The sequence below is a fragment of the Drosophila kikkawai genome, chromosome 2L (genome assembly GCF_030179895.1).
Source record: "Drosophila kikkawai strain 14028-0561.14 chromosome 2L, DkikHiC1v2, whole genome shotgun sequence".
Taxonomy (NCBI): Eukaryota; Metazoa; Arthropoda; class Insecta; order Diptera; family Drosophilidae; genus Drosophila; species Drosophila kikkawai.
In genome coordinates, this window is record NC_091728.1 from 19,587,946 (window position 1) to 19,604,334 (window position 16,389).

The window sequence follows — 16,389 nt, forward strand, 5'->3', positions numbered from 1 at the left end:
AGCAGCAACGTTTCCATCAGAAAACGAGATAAAAGCAATACCAATCGCAATGGCAGCGGCAATACCATCTTCAGTCCCACTGAATCGATTTGGGGCTCAACTACGGAATCTGCATAGACAGCAACAATGGCAACAGAGCCGGCCAGCTAAAGCAACAATCGGGCCAAACAACTAAGCCCGGCTTTATAATAAAGTAACAGAAATCTGTCAGATGCCCCTCACTATCCTCTCCCTCTAACTTTTTGACCTGACCTGGTCCTGAACTCAGACCCGGAACTTGGAAACGAGGCTTTGGGGCTTCTCGTTGTTGGGTATTTGCGGGCAATCATGTCGTCTGTCTGTGCTGGTCCAGGCCAAAAGGCACTGTGGGCGGAAAGTTCAAAGGTGTTGACCATGTCGGGGGGCAAAAAAGCATGGCGAATATTGAATTTGTTTTAAATGGCAGGCATAATGAGACGACAGGAGTGGCGAAAAAGTTTCCAGCTCAGCTCCCTTGTCCGTTGTCTGTTTCCCCCTGCAGGGGTTCTGGTTGTGGCCAGGCCAGGACAGGCGATTTATGGCTCCTGAGGGCGTTTTAAGTGCTCCCAAAATTTAAATATTTGTTTAGTTGACTTTTGTTTGAGGCAAGCCAAATATTTGATGGCAAATTCATCGGAAGTTAAATAAGCCAATCCATTGAATCGCTTTCAAAATAGGTTTAAAGCATTTTAGTAAAAAATAAATACAACAAAAATGTTTTCTAATCTCTACATGTTTTAAAGAACTGCTTAAAGCATCTCTAAAGTTTGGCCTTCAATTGGTTTGGAAATATTTGTTCATATATAAATCTCTTAAAAAAATTATTTGAGAACAACTTAAGTCTCAGCTTGCCCCAAAAAATAAACAAATAATATTTGCTTATTCAAAGATGGCCAATAAAAATGGCCAATAAAGTTTTGCAAAGCGAACTCAAGTCAGCATCTGGCCGAGCTTGTGTTTCATCTCGTTCGGGCTTTTGGGGCAAAGTCTTTAAGCCGAGTGGCCTGGCTAAAGGCAAAATCGACTTAATAACCCCAACCACCTGCGACCTGTGCCCTCCCCCGGGGCCAATGGAGATGGAGCTGGCACGAGGAGAGATTTACATACTAACATACTGCAGTGGTGAGCCACAAAATTCACCCACCTCATAATCTTAAATCCCGGCAATATGACGGGCAAAGGAGCCAGGCCAAAGCCGGGCCAAGCGCCACCGAAGAGGCCATGAAACTATGCGAGCTCCGGGAGAGTTGAGATGGAGAAAAACGAGGCATTCGGCCCGTTTCTGGTCCTGTTGCAAAACACACACATAATGATATGCAAATGTGCATGAATAAGTGTGCTGAAGTGTGCCAAGTGAGCAGGCTAACACTCACCCAGAAACACACACACAAGCTAAGCTACACAGAAAATAAAATGGAGTTTTAAATAAATGTGAAATTATTTTATTAAAAGCTAATATATAAATATATTAATCAATGGAAAATTTCTAATTGTTTTTATGTAAGGCCACAAAAAAATAATAATAGTTTTTATATAATTTTGGATATCAGAAACCCCAAGTTGAGTCATTTTTTTTCTCTGTGCCTTCAACATCAAAGTGGAGTCGTCGCCTACGTCAGCTAGTTAGCAGCTAGCGGAATAGGAAAAGGACTTCTCCGCCGGGTTCGACGTTAATGAAATGTGCAAATGTACCAATTGACCAAACCACCAACCCCCCAGTCAGCCCCAACCACCGACGACTGCCAATAGCCTCAAGACGCTCATTTAGTCATTTGCATATTAAAAGCTTTTGTCGCACAAAAGGTTAAATCAAAAGATAAAGCGCAATAATTTTTTGCGCCTTTTGGCTCCCTTTGGTTTTTGGTCTCATGGCCCTTTGCTAACCCCCCATCCCCGTATAGTTGTTAACATGCGAATCAAGTCGGTTGGTAGATTGGCTGGACGGGTGGGTTCGGTGGGTCGGTGGGGCGTGCGATGCGATGGGGTGTCGGCATGTGCGTGTCGATAAAATATTTCGCTTTGACGCTATGTAAACACTTTTGTGGTATTTTTTTCTTTTTAGCTTTTTTTTCTGCGAACCAACAGCCAACGCCAGTTATGATTGAAGTGCAAAGGGAGTTGAGTTTAGGAATGCCGAACGCAGCGGGGTGAATCGAAAGAATTGGAGGCGAACAGCACACACGTGGTGTAGTCGGGGTGTGTGGCAGTTGATTGAATACACATATGTGTGTGTGTGGGCTGTGTTTATTGGAATAAAAATAAACTAAACTAATTACTCAAGACATGGAAATAATAAACAAAATCAAGATAGAGAATTGGTTTAATGTAGTCTGTTTTTTTAGGTAGAAAAATGGGAAATCAAAAATAACATTACATTGTTCATGATAATTGTTAAAGCTTTTATTATCATATGCCACAAAAACGACGATACAGAAAATAAATATCATATATTGTTTTGCCTTGTATTAAGTTTCATTTTTTATGAAATCAATAGTGTCATAGCCTTGAGGCAGTCACTGTATTTGTTTATGCATATTCCCACTAGGTAAATATTTGCCATGATAAATATTTATCATTCACCGCCACATATCAGCATTTCAGAATTTGGCAGATTTTTTTTATCAAAATAACACTGAATGTGAATGGTGCTGATGCTGATTAAAGTCCGGCATAAGCTCCTAGTGGTTGCTGTTTTATGTGGGCTTGTCTCCATTTATTTGTTATTTTTCTGGCTCAATAAAATTGGCAGTGAGGCCAAGAGTCCTGAGCTCACATTGACGAATACAGTCCGGGGGATTGGCCGCAATTGTTGTGAGTTAAATCTGTCCCCTCCATTGCCGCTGCCGGAGATGCGATGCTCTGAGCCGACTTAAAATGCCACAACAATGGCCGACAGCTGCGGCCTAGAAAAAGGAGAAGAGGAACACTCGAAGTGCTTAGCTCGGCATGTATTTCGGGCTCGATTTTATATATATCCCACATTCAGTTCATAGCCATAAAGCTCAATGGCAAACGCTCGCAGCTGTGCGAGTTGACATGATGAGCGATTTTAACACTTATGCGGTGATATGTTTAAAGGGGGGTCCCCCCGGCCGGGGCAAATATATATTGCAAATGTTCAACCCACTTTCCTGTGACCTTACCGCACGAACATCGACAAATAGAAGAGCGACAGTCAACACCGATGTGTAGTTATTATGATGGCTTTTGTCCCCGGCCGGCTTATGGCATCGAGAGCGCGGATGGCCAGGACGACAGCCTGCAGGCCACTGCGGGCAGAGCTGCGGAATAGCCAGGGAAAATATTCTTTGAGCATGGGAAAGGGATGCTCTACGAATGGGAAGTTCCTCTATGATATTTTGTTGTGTAACCATCATTAGTATAAGCGATGCAAGTTAGGTATTCTGATTTCTGATTAAGTTCTATTCTCAGTGTTTCATCCAGTTTTTTAAGATTAGTTTTTTCTAAGAAACTCTGCTTATATACAATTCCCATCGAGCTGTGCTACCCTTTTCGCAGTGAAGTGTGTTTATCAAATAATAACAAAAATATAAACGCTTATATTTTATTGTTATGTGTCAGCAATGTTGTTATTTGCTGTCGCGGATGCCAGCACTGCCTCCGCTGAGCCGAAAGCCACATAACCAACTGGCAATGACATTTGACAGCACACACCCGCACCCTCGCATACAGTCGCTCCACTCGCGCTATGATAAGCGCGCGTTTACATTTCCAGCGGGGAACCACCGGCAATGGAAAGGCATTTATGTACATACACACACACACACACATGATAAACAACAATAGCAAAAATAACGAAGAACGAAACCAAACCGTCGTAAAAAAAGATAACAAGTTATGTTTTTGTTTTCGCCCCGCTCGTTGCTCGAGTCCTTGGGGATCCTTCTCAGCGGGCAGAAGCTGCGAGCATTGAAAATTTCATGCGCGTTGATTTGTTTAGCTCCAATGGTGCTTCGTATTTGCCCAAAGGACTCCGAACACAATTACTTTTAATTTATTTTCAAGACTTAAATGCGAGCAAGGAATTCTTTTCGAATCGCACGCACGCAGACAGTGTAATTTAAATTTAATTAACTGCGGGCGAAATAATAATTATAATACCCTTAAAGCTTAAGTCTGACATAAAGCGCGGAATCGTAAAAGCACGAGTGAAATTATATCATAAAGAACGGGGTCATCTGCTTCTGTTTTAACTCCATCCGAGATCGTAATTGAATCAGTATTAGCTTCTGCTTCCCCAGCGTCACCTACTGCCGGCTCGCTTATCCCATACACATGCTCCAGCGAGTGCAGGATATAATACGGTTGAGGGTCGCAGCCAGGATACTCTAAGGCCAAAGGAGGGGCCCAGCATACACACACACACACACACACACTGGTGCCAGCTGCTAACGAGGTCAATTGTAAGTTATTTCCTCTCCGCCAACAGCCAGGATATCACATCAAGGAGCGGCGGAATGAAGAGTAAGCCGAGGTCCAGACCAGGAAATAACCAGGCATGAATATCATTAACGGCTAAAGAGCGTAAAGGTCATTGTTCCTCTTAGCCTTCTGGCAGAAGTCGTAGGGGAGAGATCAGCTTAGCTCGGAAAGAGAAACTAACTCATTATTACGACTCCGTTATTGTGGCCGGGGACATTCTTGTGGGATTATTTCCTCCCGGAAGTAGGAGGCTACAGGAGGACTGTTAGCATAGGTAATACTAGAAGAACTTCAAGTTAAATAATAGATGTTTGTAAAAACTACAATCTTAATTATCCTAAAACTAGTATCTTCACTTTGCTCATTAAAAACCCCAAGCATTTCATTCTCTATGGCATTGTCTTCATGCCAATCTTTATACTCAGGGGCTAGCCTAAGCGCGCCATTTGCAGATACATTTTCACAAAACAATTTGCAGTCGCAATGCTGTGGCTGCTCCTGATGGAACAATTCTCATTTAAAATACCATCAGCAAAGTGCATTTTAAATTGCAAATAAAAACTGCAACAAAAAAAAAGAGAAGAAAAATAAATGAAGCGAAATGCAAAACTATGAGCAGAGTGAAAGTGTGTCACCTAATTTCACAACAGCTCTTGGCTACGCATCATTGCACAGGACAAATATCACACATACGCCTCGTATAACAAATAGTTAGAGTCGGATAGAAGGAGGGAGAAAAGGAGATAGGGCTCAAACCTGTGCACCTGAACTACCTGAGAGCAACAACAACAGCCCGGGCTACATTTGCATGGAATATGAGTTGCAGTTGCATTTATTTTTGCTCTTGTTTCACTTCACACGACAGCTGGAATTTCTGTCTCCTTTCACTGTCGCTCAGACCAGACGAAGAGATAATTGCATTCATATTTAATAATTCATAACGTTTTTTTTCTTTTTTTGTTCTGCTAGATCAGCAAAAATATGAATATTCAAGAACAACAAGAGTAGACAGAAAGTAGGGTAGGAGCGTAAGAGAACTACGGTAAAGCTCATTACCATAAGGCCAAAAACAAGAAATGCCTAAGAAAATTATAGAAAATGTTGATTAATCAACTGGAAACTTAAAGTAAATATAAGTAGGAAGAAGTAAACTTATTCAGTTTGGTCTAAAAACCATTCAATAAATTATTTATAAAGCTGAAAACATTTCACTTCTTCACTTCAAAATATATTAAATTACAGCATAGCCTTACTAGCCATAAAACACAACTTTACAAATGTAATTACATTTATGGAACGTGCTGTTTTCATGCTGAAGAAACTGTTTAGTTTGACTTCTCTGGCAGTTTGTGCTCTGTCTCCTGTTTTTGTTTCAAAAACTTCCTGCCGTCAACAGAGTCGCCGCTCCCCTAGGCTTATCTGCAGCCACTTTAAAAAAAAAAGTACAAGTTCTTTTTTATTTTTTGTTCTTTCACAGTTTCAATTGTTTAAATTTGGGTCAATGTATGCATCGAGAGAGATATTTAGCGCGGCTGACTGACAGAGATTCCTCTTACTTTTGTCTCTGGGCGCCAAGCAAACGAGCAACAAAAGGACATATGGAAGGACAATGACAACCGAAACATTCCATTTACGTGCCTTGTATACATTAGAGCCATGTTGAGTTTTCTCCCCCTCAACACAAAAAAAAAAAACGGAATACCCTCTACGACAAATTTTATTTTATGCAAAATAGTTTGTGTGTGCGCCTCGGAACAATATAAAATTTTGTTGTAAATGTTGCACGTTTTTGAGAGTATTTTTTAGTTTTTGTTAGCCCGATGTTGTTGCCGATGTATTGATTTTTGCATTTTTAGGTCGCACGACGTTGGCTGCTGTGCTGCCGGAGAGGTAAAGTTAGACGGGCGCCCACACACACGTTTAATGAACACAGATTTATGATACGAGTCACCTAACTTGGCTCCGGCACGAACATTTTGGCGCAGAAATCTGGGTTAAGGTGGGCTGCCACGAAAGTGGCTTGGAGTTTACTTGGCTATAGCCAATCTGCCAATTTCAATTTAAATTGCTCTACCCCCAGGATCAGTACTATATAAATATATTCGCGTTGGCCATTTCAATCGCTTTGATCCCGTTGCCAGGCACCGCGTACCCACGCCCCGGCAAGCTTGTCTTGAAATGCCCTTGGCTCTTTTGACCCCGAACCAGGACCCTGGCCAGGAATAAGCCGGATAACCCCCTGGCTGGAGTTGCCTACTTGTCAGCCACTCGCCACTCAACGCAACTGGAGGCCAGCGGAACTTTAAAGCGCAAAAGGCATGGCCAACGACTCTGGTAAACATTAAATAAATTTTTAATAAAGTTTTGCCCTAGAAATTGTTATTTTTAGCAGCAGCATCGCCAGCATCAGCCGTGTCAGTGGAAAGCGGTAGTGGGGCAGATAAAATATGACATTTATAGCTGCCTGAATACGTAAAGTTGAACGCACCCCGAGAGCTGCCGGGCTGCGAGAGAGGAGAATTTTATGTGGCTTATGTAACCCAGCGGGCGGGCGGGCGAATTTGATTGTGGTTGAATATATATATATATATATTCCAGGGCGGAGCCGGATGGATTGAGCAAAGTTTGTTTTACGACTAGGTGGGAGCATGATGTATCCCACTGCCAATGGAGAGATCTAACCAGGAGGGCTAACGAAATCATCACTGCCAATGCATATTCAGGTAATGCTACTTATTTCCATAGCCGCCCCCAATTCACGCATATATTTATCCAAACACACCCCATTGGGCGGAAACTCGACGAGGTTTTATTAAACTTTTGTCGCCTTTCAGGGCAAAAATGTAAATTACACAGAAGCAGAGCAGCCAAGGAAATGTATTTTAAAAATGCACCAGGAAAAAATTGGTTCTAAAAACGTTTTGATATGTTTTTAAATGCGAGTTCTCATTTATCATTTATCTCATATTTGATCTCATTTAGATTTCGAACATCTGCTTATACTTCTACAAAATTTAAGAATATTTTTAAATAATTTATTCCATTCCATTTTATTACAGTGTACGCACTGGCACACCGACAGAGACAAAGGACATTTATGCCAACACCTTCTAATCAAGCAAAGAGCTTAAAATAAAGTAAAGCCAAAAAGAATGAAATGAAAGATATTATGAAATTTGAAACACACCCTCAGACACACACTTACACACACACACACACACACACACATACGTTAAACGAAAATAGGAAAAGGCAAAAGGACATACATATACTTAGATACGTGTCTATGTGTGAACATGTGTGCTAGCTCGGCAAAATGGCAGCCCTTTTTGGCTAAAGCTCAGCGCCAAGACACAGAGTCGGGGATGGTATAAATATATACAAAGCACACATAACTGTCAACCTATCCACCGCCTGCCCCTGCCCCCCCAGCAGCAGCCACCCTTTGGTGCGTGTTTGTTAATGAAATGTTTGCCTTTCGCATTTAGTTACGCTACGTTAGACACTTTTGCTTATTAGTGCAAAGCGCAATTTAAACGCTGGCAAAGAAGAAAAGAAAGGAATGTCCTGACCAAGTCTTAATACGACTAAGGATGCCCTTGAAATGTTGGATTATATGCAGCTTTACAAGTATTATATTTATTTATTAAAATAATATTATAAAAAAGTGGATTTTAATGAATTAAACATGTTTATGTTTTATAACAAACACCAAAGAGTTTCATTAATAATTTATACATAGCCAGTACTTAACATGTAGATTTTAAAATTTTCTTAAATATATGCTAATTGTTATTTATAGTTTTATTAATCATAATTATATAAATATTGTAGTTATTCGTCCCCGAAAAATAAGTATTTGGTTTTATTTAACTTTTTGGTGGAAAATAATTAGAAACATTCTAAGGTTAACAAAACGCTCAATTAAAAATTCAGAAAAAAATCTTAATGAAGTGAGCGTCAAGTATAAAGTTCAGTTACCCTATTTTTATAAAAGGGTATTTTCCTACAACGTTTAGGCGCAGACAGGCGATATCAGCAGCGAAGGAAGGCAGGCAGAGACAATGCCCTCGTCTTATGTTACGACAAAAGCCAAAGGCTCTTGTTTGCCTCCCTACTAGAGTTCTTCTTCTCCAACTTTCTCCCAGGACTTCTCCCCGTTTCTAGCAAAGGTTCAAGGTTATAGACGTGCGGGGCCTTGAGTTCGCATTTTTGTTTGTAGATTTGGCGCAGTGCGATAATTTCCCAGTATTAGTAAAGTGTTGTGTGTATATGCACGTTTTTTGGGCAATTAAAAATTAAATTGCGCATACATCACGTATAAGGAGAAAGGCTGAGGTGTGAGTGGCAGGGCTTGGCAATGACTTTTAAAGTTTAATTGGATTTTGAAGGCTGCCTGGGGACGGCAAACAAAAGAACTGAAGACAACCATTTGGAGCAATCTTTGGCGAATTGAGTAAACATAAATGTAATTCCATAATCGCATTACTTTTGGAGAGATCTTTATTGTTGGCATAAATCAAGAGCTTAAATGAAATTATTATCAAGCCAGGAGCTGCACTAAAAGCTTTTAATATCCTTCCCAGACCTTACAATCTTAGTCACTCGTGTAATGGGATTGACTATTTAAGCACCGAATAAAAATTAAGCCGTCAGAGCCAATTCTCCATTCAGTCATCGATTTCTCTCACTATATTCCCTGGAGGCCACCTCAGTCAATTTCCAGTTACCTTGGTCCCCGCTGGATGAGGCACTAAAAACGTCTAAACGTCGTTGGTTACACGGCTAAGCCGCAGCAGGTCGGAACACCTGGACAGGCCCATAACCACGGCCACCTCAAAGAGCCAGCCCACTGTGTAGTTTATTTAAATTAAACCTTTTCTCACACAGCTATCCGCTTGGCTGGCTTTTCTTGGGTGTATTTTCTCCTCTCTCGTTTTTTGCTTCTTGTTTTTTTTTTCTTTTTTTCAATTAACTTTCTAGGCCAGCCGCAAAACAGCAACAAAATACTGCCAAGTAGACTAGCAGCTGTTGATGATAATGATGATGACGACGATGTTTAAGACGACCGAGAAGAAGTCCAACAAATTGCAAAATCCCCTTCAGGCCACACCAAGCGTAGGGCAAGGCAGGGCAAACATCTCTTGGCCGGCGGGCAGGTGAGCTCAACTTGACTGTGCACTCAGTGCGTATACTTAACGTAAACCCTAAACCACTAAAACCACCAAAGGAAAACACGAGGCAACATTGCTGCCACCACCAGTGCCGTCATCGTCAAAAGCAAAAGCAACAGCAACAACGGCACCGGAAACACGACAGTTTGGCTTTACGTATTTTACTGGCCAACGTAGCATTTTATTTAAACTGCAGTTATTTTCACTAAAACATTTTAATTGTATTTTTGCAATCTGTCTCCTACAAGTTTTCCACAGGGTTCAGGCGGAGTGCAAAGGAAAAACCAAGAAGTAGCAAAAAGCTAAAGGCCGGCTATGGACGAGCCAGAAATGCAGACGGTTACACTGGTTACAAAAATGTTTGTAATTTGGATGTAAGATTTTCATATGTCGATTAAAACTTGAAATTATTAATAAATAATTTTACATAACAATTTAGAAAACATATACATATTTTAATAAAACAGAGGCATAGTAAAGAAAAACATCAGAGCTCATTTATGCTTTTTTAAATGTAAAATTTCATAGCTTAAAATATATTAATAAATATAAAATTGATTAGGATTTAACAATTTGTATCAATTTGAACCTTTCCACTTTTAAATTAAATAAACTTACATATTTAAGCTAATAATTTAAAGCAGGTTAAAAAATATCAAAGCTCACCTATATTAACAAAATACATTTCTCAAAATTAATTTCAAATTAAACACCCAAATTGCTAAAATATTAAGCTGTACTTATTATATTTTAAAAGATATTTAAGTAATGATTTTATGAATTATCAAAAAAACCAAATTTCTTAATAATTAATCCCTTTACCAATATTAATTCCCTCCCAGATTTGTATTCTTTTTCCCCGTTTTGAATTGTCTTGAACCTTTTACAACCTTTAACCACTGTGAATGTGTTTTTTCGGTTAAGACCAACGCCCTGAGGTCTGAGGCCGCAATGGCCAAAGCCACTACCATTTTTAATGCAATAAAAGTCAACTTAAAATATGCAAATTACGGTAGTTTCGAAAAATTTGTACAGGCTTCGCCAGAGTCGTTACCCAGTGTGGGGGGGGGCAAGACGGCGGGACGGAGGGACAGCAAGAAGGACCCGAGTCACAGACTGAGGCTTATACTAAACTTCTGCTAGTACACTCTGTGGCAGTCTGTTGTCATTAACATTTCTCTGGGCCATGGAGTTTTAATTGTGTCTAGGACTGTTCTCTATGCCGCCTGCCGAGTTTTCGGATCCGTGACCCCGGGCCGTGTCACTCGGGGTGTCCCTTAGCAGTTGGCCCAAGACATTAATGTATATTAGTGTCGCAATAAATTAAGAGCATTTTGCTGTTCATATTTACCAGCGCCCCAGCCGCACTTAAATCTAATTGCAACGGAGCATAGAGCCAGACAAAATGGCATTTAAATGGCCGCAACAAGCAGCCTAATCAAATGGCCAGCCTCATTCTGGCCAATCTTTTAATGAGCCAGATCGCATTACCTTGTAACGAGAGAATATTGTTGCCTGAAATTTACGCCTATCGATGGAGGGCTGGCGAAAAAAGGGTGGCCACTCAGCCATGGCAGACACAAGAGGGTCGCCAACTTTTGACTTGGCTAAGCCGCTTAGCCGGGCGAAGGTGTCAAGTTTAGGAATCAATTACTTTGGAGTATGCTAATGTTAAATGCTGGCCCATCCGACCCACCTCTAATTCGTATTTTCTCTCATTTTCATGGCCTTCTTTTAAACAAACTTTGGCAGGGGTTGGCTTTCCTTACACGGAAAATAATTTGAGCGCTTTTTAATTAGAAAATATATTTATTTCCCTATTTAACCTAGTTGCTTTTTCCTTAAAATATTAAAAAATCTGGTTTTAAAATACTCAGCTATTACTTTTCAGTAATTGATTGTTCGGATTGCAGGTTGTATTTAAGTAAATATTCTAAATATTTTGGTAATTTTATTATTATCTCTATTTATTATTATTTTAATAATATAGAAATGTTAGATCTTTAATTCCCATAAACTGCTTTCAAATAGGGTCCTTTGATCTCGTCCCCCTACCACCTCTGTGCCTAAGAGTTTAGGCGAACAAACATTGCTCGACCGAACGCTTGGCTGGCACTTCCTGCTGCCACCGCCAACAACTTTAATTCACCGGCACTGCGCATTAGAAACACATGCCGCAAATGAATGTTTGTGAGCCACATTCAAAGCATATTTTTGATGCTCTCGGCGCGTGTTTTACTCGAGTTCACAACTTAAATTACGCAGCGAGCACACGCACAGGCTCCCACATTGGAGCCCCTGCTCCCCGGGTTCCGTAGCCTTTGATTGATGAAGAGGCAATTCGTTGGAGGAACTCGTCGGCCACGCCAGTGTTAAACACTAATGGCAGCTTAAATTAGATTACAGAGGAGTCCCTTTGGTGGGGGATGGGGAGATGGTTGAGTGCCGAGCGTGACCAACGCATTTGCAACCTCGTCTGCCTACTGCTCCTCCTTCTCCTACTTTGGGCCATTTGTATTTTATAGCACACATTTTTTGACTGCCATTTATTTAAACTATTCTTACTCAATTCGGGGAAAGTGAACCCCGAAAAATTCCAACTGGTATCAGAAATCAACTCATAAAAATCGCACAAAAAGACATAAATAAGATTTATTGTTATAGTTTCACACACCCCCACACACACGCAGACACACACACACCCACAAGAGCGCTCAGAGACGCGTTTCAATTGCCATTACGTATACGCAGCGTGTGCGGCCAAATGTCCAAACGAGTGTTGGCCACTGCCCCAGCTGCCACCGGAGTCGGTCTTTTATATTGGTGTTAAATTTCACGTAAAAATTGCACTAAAAATTAAATATAAATATTTGCTTAAGGCCATTAAATTGCCCTAACAGGGAGCTTACCAAGTTTGTGAAACAAGTTAAAGAACTTTTAAAGCGGCAAATGTAATGGTGCAAGTTTCCCGGTTCTTGTTAATCTTGGAAAATAGTTTAATAGGTTAAGCAGGAACTCAATTAAAAAGTTACATTACTGAAGATAAAATTATGTTATTTTCATTTGCCATCAAAGGATTTAGCGTATCCGTTATTCGTAGTTCCTTTGACTAATGCTTTCTGATTTTGTTTTGATGTCGTGCCTAAATCAAAACACGAACCAAAATCCTTTATTATGCAGATAGTTTCCCGTGGAATGGGCTGCTTGCCGTACGGAATTTCATGGTTACAAATAGTTAATGTACAGCTAATTATTACATAATCACTGGTCAGCACGAAACAAGGCGGAGTCCTCCAATCCGGTCAAGTCGAGAACATTGGACTCTGTATATAAATTCATACAGAGTCTACAATATATATATATTTACATTGCCTTACTTCCTCTATTGCTCCCTTCCTAGTGCAGCGTCGTATGTTTATTGGCCATAAATATTAATTATAAAACACGATATCCATTAAAGAGTTCTTCGGGCACGAAATCATCATCATCAGCAATAAAACGAAGGCGTTGTTTGTCCTGGGACTTGGCTTTTTCCGTTTCCCGGTACTCAATTTGTGCTTGAATGTTTGATGTTACCTGAAGTCAAGGAAAATTAAACATTGCCGTGCCTACAAATAGAAAATGCTTTCCTCCACTTGTTTGTCTAAGAAAGTTTCCCTATTTTTAAATTGGCTTTCCCGCCAGCCGGCAGCTAATCGTAGTTGTTTTTATATAGATCAATGCAGTTAGGTTTAGCCTTAATTGTGTTCTGGTTCGGGTAAACGTCGCGTCGACTGAATTTCCAAGTAAAGAATAATTGCTTTGGCACGGCATTCTAATGAGTTACGGTTGACAGTCCTTAAACGACGATGAACTCTAATCTAAACGGATAAGCGTTTCGGAATTGATACGGCTTAATTTATTGGTTTGGTATTAATTGCTTTGTAGGAATATCCATAGAGACATTGGTTAGGGAGCTAAGAAGCTTTTTATACCCCAATAAATAACATATTATATCGCACCTAATACAATAATATGCATAACGTTTAAATTTCCAAATAATAATAATAAATATTAATAGAATAACACATTGGATTTGTCCCATTTTAATGCCTAATTTCATAATAGATCTCGTTTTAGAAATATTTTGTAATAATTTCTACTCTGGCCTTGCAAAACCTTCACTACCTTCCATGTTGCCTGTCCCTCTCGCCATTCTTCCCTAGTCTATATTGTATAGTAATAACATAAAATAATTTATGGCAAATGAAAGTCACAAAAATACAAGACCAGGCGACAAGGCAACGGAGCAAAAAGTTGGTTTCATGCTCCATTCACCAGGGCCCGCTTCTGTACCACACCCACTCTCCGTGTGCCACCCTCTCTCTCGCCTTGAAAGAACCCTTTACCATGGCGACTCTTTAGAAATTTTCCTAGTATATTTTAGGCGAGCCACGGGCAGACACATACAAAAAAGACGCCTGGCCGCGACGTGTAAACTTTCATTTTCCTTGGTTTTTTGGTTGAAATGTTCTTTCCAAAATCTGAGGCTGCACGGCGAATGTTTTCCTTGTATCAGGGCTTTTGTGATCTGTCGTCTAGCCCACCGACCTCCTTCTACTGCCCTGCTGCGTACAATGCTTCTCTTTTTTTTTTTTTTTGAGAATTTCCGCAAAAGCCTTTGTCTTAAAAGCTTTTGTGGTGAATTCTTTGAATTTCGCTGCTGTCGCTGCTGCATTTTGATGTTTTGCGAAAATTGCGCGACAAAATTCGCAAATTCTGTGCACAAAGGAACCAAAAATGCAGCAAAACCATTCCTTACTGCCTCAAAGACTTGGAAAACACTACCAGCTAAGCAATTCAAATTTTGACTATATGAAGGAAAACCTTTGAATATACATCAAGGGTTTGTTATACAGTATTCTTCTCTATATTTTATATACAACGATAGAGAACAAGCTTCAGCGTTCAATTTTAATTAATTAAAGCCACGGATTCGTGGGCGTGCCACAGCCCTGTCCACTGCTGCTGCTAACCTGTCAACCATCTTGTCACTTTATCCCTTTGTGTAATTAAAAATTCGAAGGAAAGCGAAGGAAAGCTGGGGGAGGCCAATCCAGTCAGGTGAATACCGATGTTTGTCAATAGCTCGCTTCAAGCTTGCTTTAAGGGCCCAAAGTTTATCAAGGAAGCCAAAGAAGTAGCTAATTACATAGTTTAGTTTGGAAAGCAAAGGAAATAACAGGTTTTGATCAAGTTACAGACGGAAAACGAAATCCATTTAAAATGTATGTAAAGAATTTTTAAACGTAGTAGTAGTTTTCTGTTAAAGAGAAACCACAAGCATTATATACTAAAAATTATATAACAAATTGAAGTTATACATTTTCTTCAACCAGCAAAACCAGAATTTTTGAAGGCTTAATCCTTCAACCTCCAGCGGGGAACACGTCTACCTGGCATAACAAAAACCTGCAATCACCAAGTCCTTCCTTCGGCTTGTTTGTTTTTGGCGGAAGGGATTTTTCGTCGGTCGAAACGTGTTGCTAGCCCCAAAAGTTTGCAGCCCGAAGGTGCGACGAAGGTGACGCGATGACTGGGCACCCGTCCTCATTCTTCTCGCGTCCCCCGAGCATTTGGCCACATGGCTGCTGCACTCAACACGTTGACAAGTTTTTGAAAATTGTTGGCGGGAGCGCGACGTCGACAATTCGTCCGGTAAGTCAGTAAGTCAGTCGAGTTTCCCAGTTCGTTGCATACTTTTTTGGGCAACTGTTTAGCAGGAATGCATTAGCCGGTGAAAACGGAGGAGAGGAGAGGAGAGGAGAGGCGGCAGGAGAAGGCCTTCCTTACTCCAAGCTCCTTAAAGATTTATTATGGCTGTTGTTGCTGCTGTCCTTTGCTGCTTTCTGGTAGGTTTCGTGTGATAAAATGCTTGACACTTTTCTAAACGGCCAAACTTTTTGACTGCCAAGAGATGGTCCCTGCTCTCGTTCTATTTATAGCCGACTCAAGGGTATATAGCATTTGGGAAAATTTATTCCAGGGATAAGAAAACCGTTTTGATTCTTGAAATTTATAGTGTAAAGCTAGTGATTCCTTTTGCTATGAGAAGCAATTAGTATTTATTTTTTATATTATATTTTATTTTCCAATCTATACTTGATAAAAATTTATCTACTTAGACCTTAGTTTATTTATTTAAAATATTTTTTGCGATTTTAATGGTTTAAAAACAAATCCTTTTCGAATATCAAAGTCTTTAAGTTTTTTTTAGTAAAAGAAACTTCTCTCAGCCTAAGGTAGTGGGTATCTCTTAGCCGTAGCTCTTGGCCGCATACTTCTTTCTTGTTTTTAATGCTCCATAATGCTGGTTCCCATCCTTTTCATCCTTTTCATTCCTCTCTTACTCTCTCTCTGTCTCTGCAGTTTGTTGACACTGCCGGGCTTAGAGAGCGCATAAAGTGGAAATGATTTACGCAGTTCACCTTGCTCCTTTGTGTGAGTGCGTATGGTGTCTGTGTGTGTGTGTGTGTGCTCACATCCTGTGGGCATAATAAATAGCCAAGCTTTTGGTTGGCAGTTTTGTCAAATAGCTCTTCTGAGCTTCAAAACACCTGAAAGCTGTTTTTTTCGGCCGGCCTAAGACTTGCCGAAGACCTGTGGCGAGAGCTTAGCCAAGAGTTGTCACTGGAAAAGCATGAGGGACACAGAAGAAAAAGTGGAAAACTCTGAGGTATAAAGTTTTCAATCAACTACTCGTTCTATATTTTGA

General features: G+C 40.3%; 1 protein-coding gene across 1 annotated transcript in view; it reads right to left on the bottom strand.

The window, feature by feature from the left end:
• side-II (sidestep II) overlaps positions 1-16,389 on the bottom strand; it is a 69,856-nt gene that overhangs the window by 42,992 nt on the left and 10,475 nt on the right. The gene's annotated exons all lie outside the window — the stretch shown is intronic.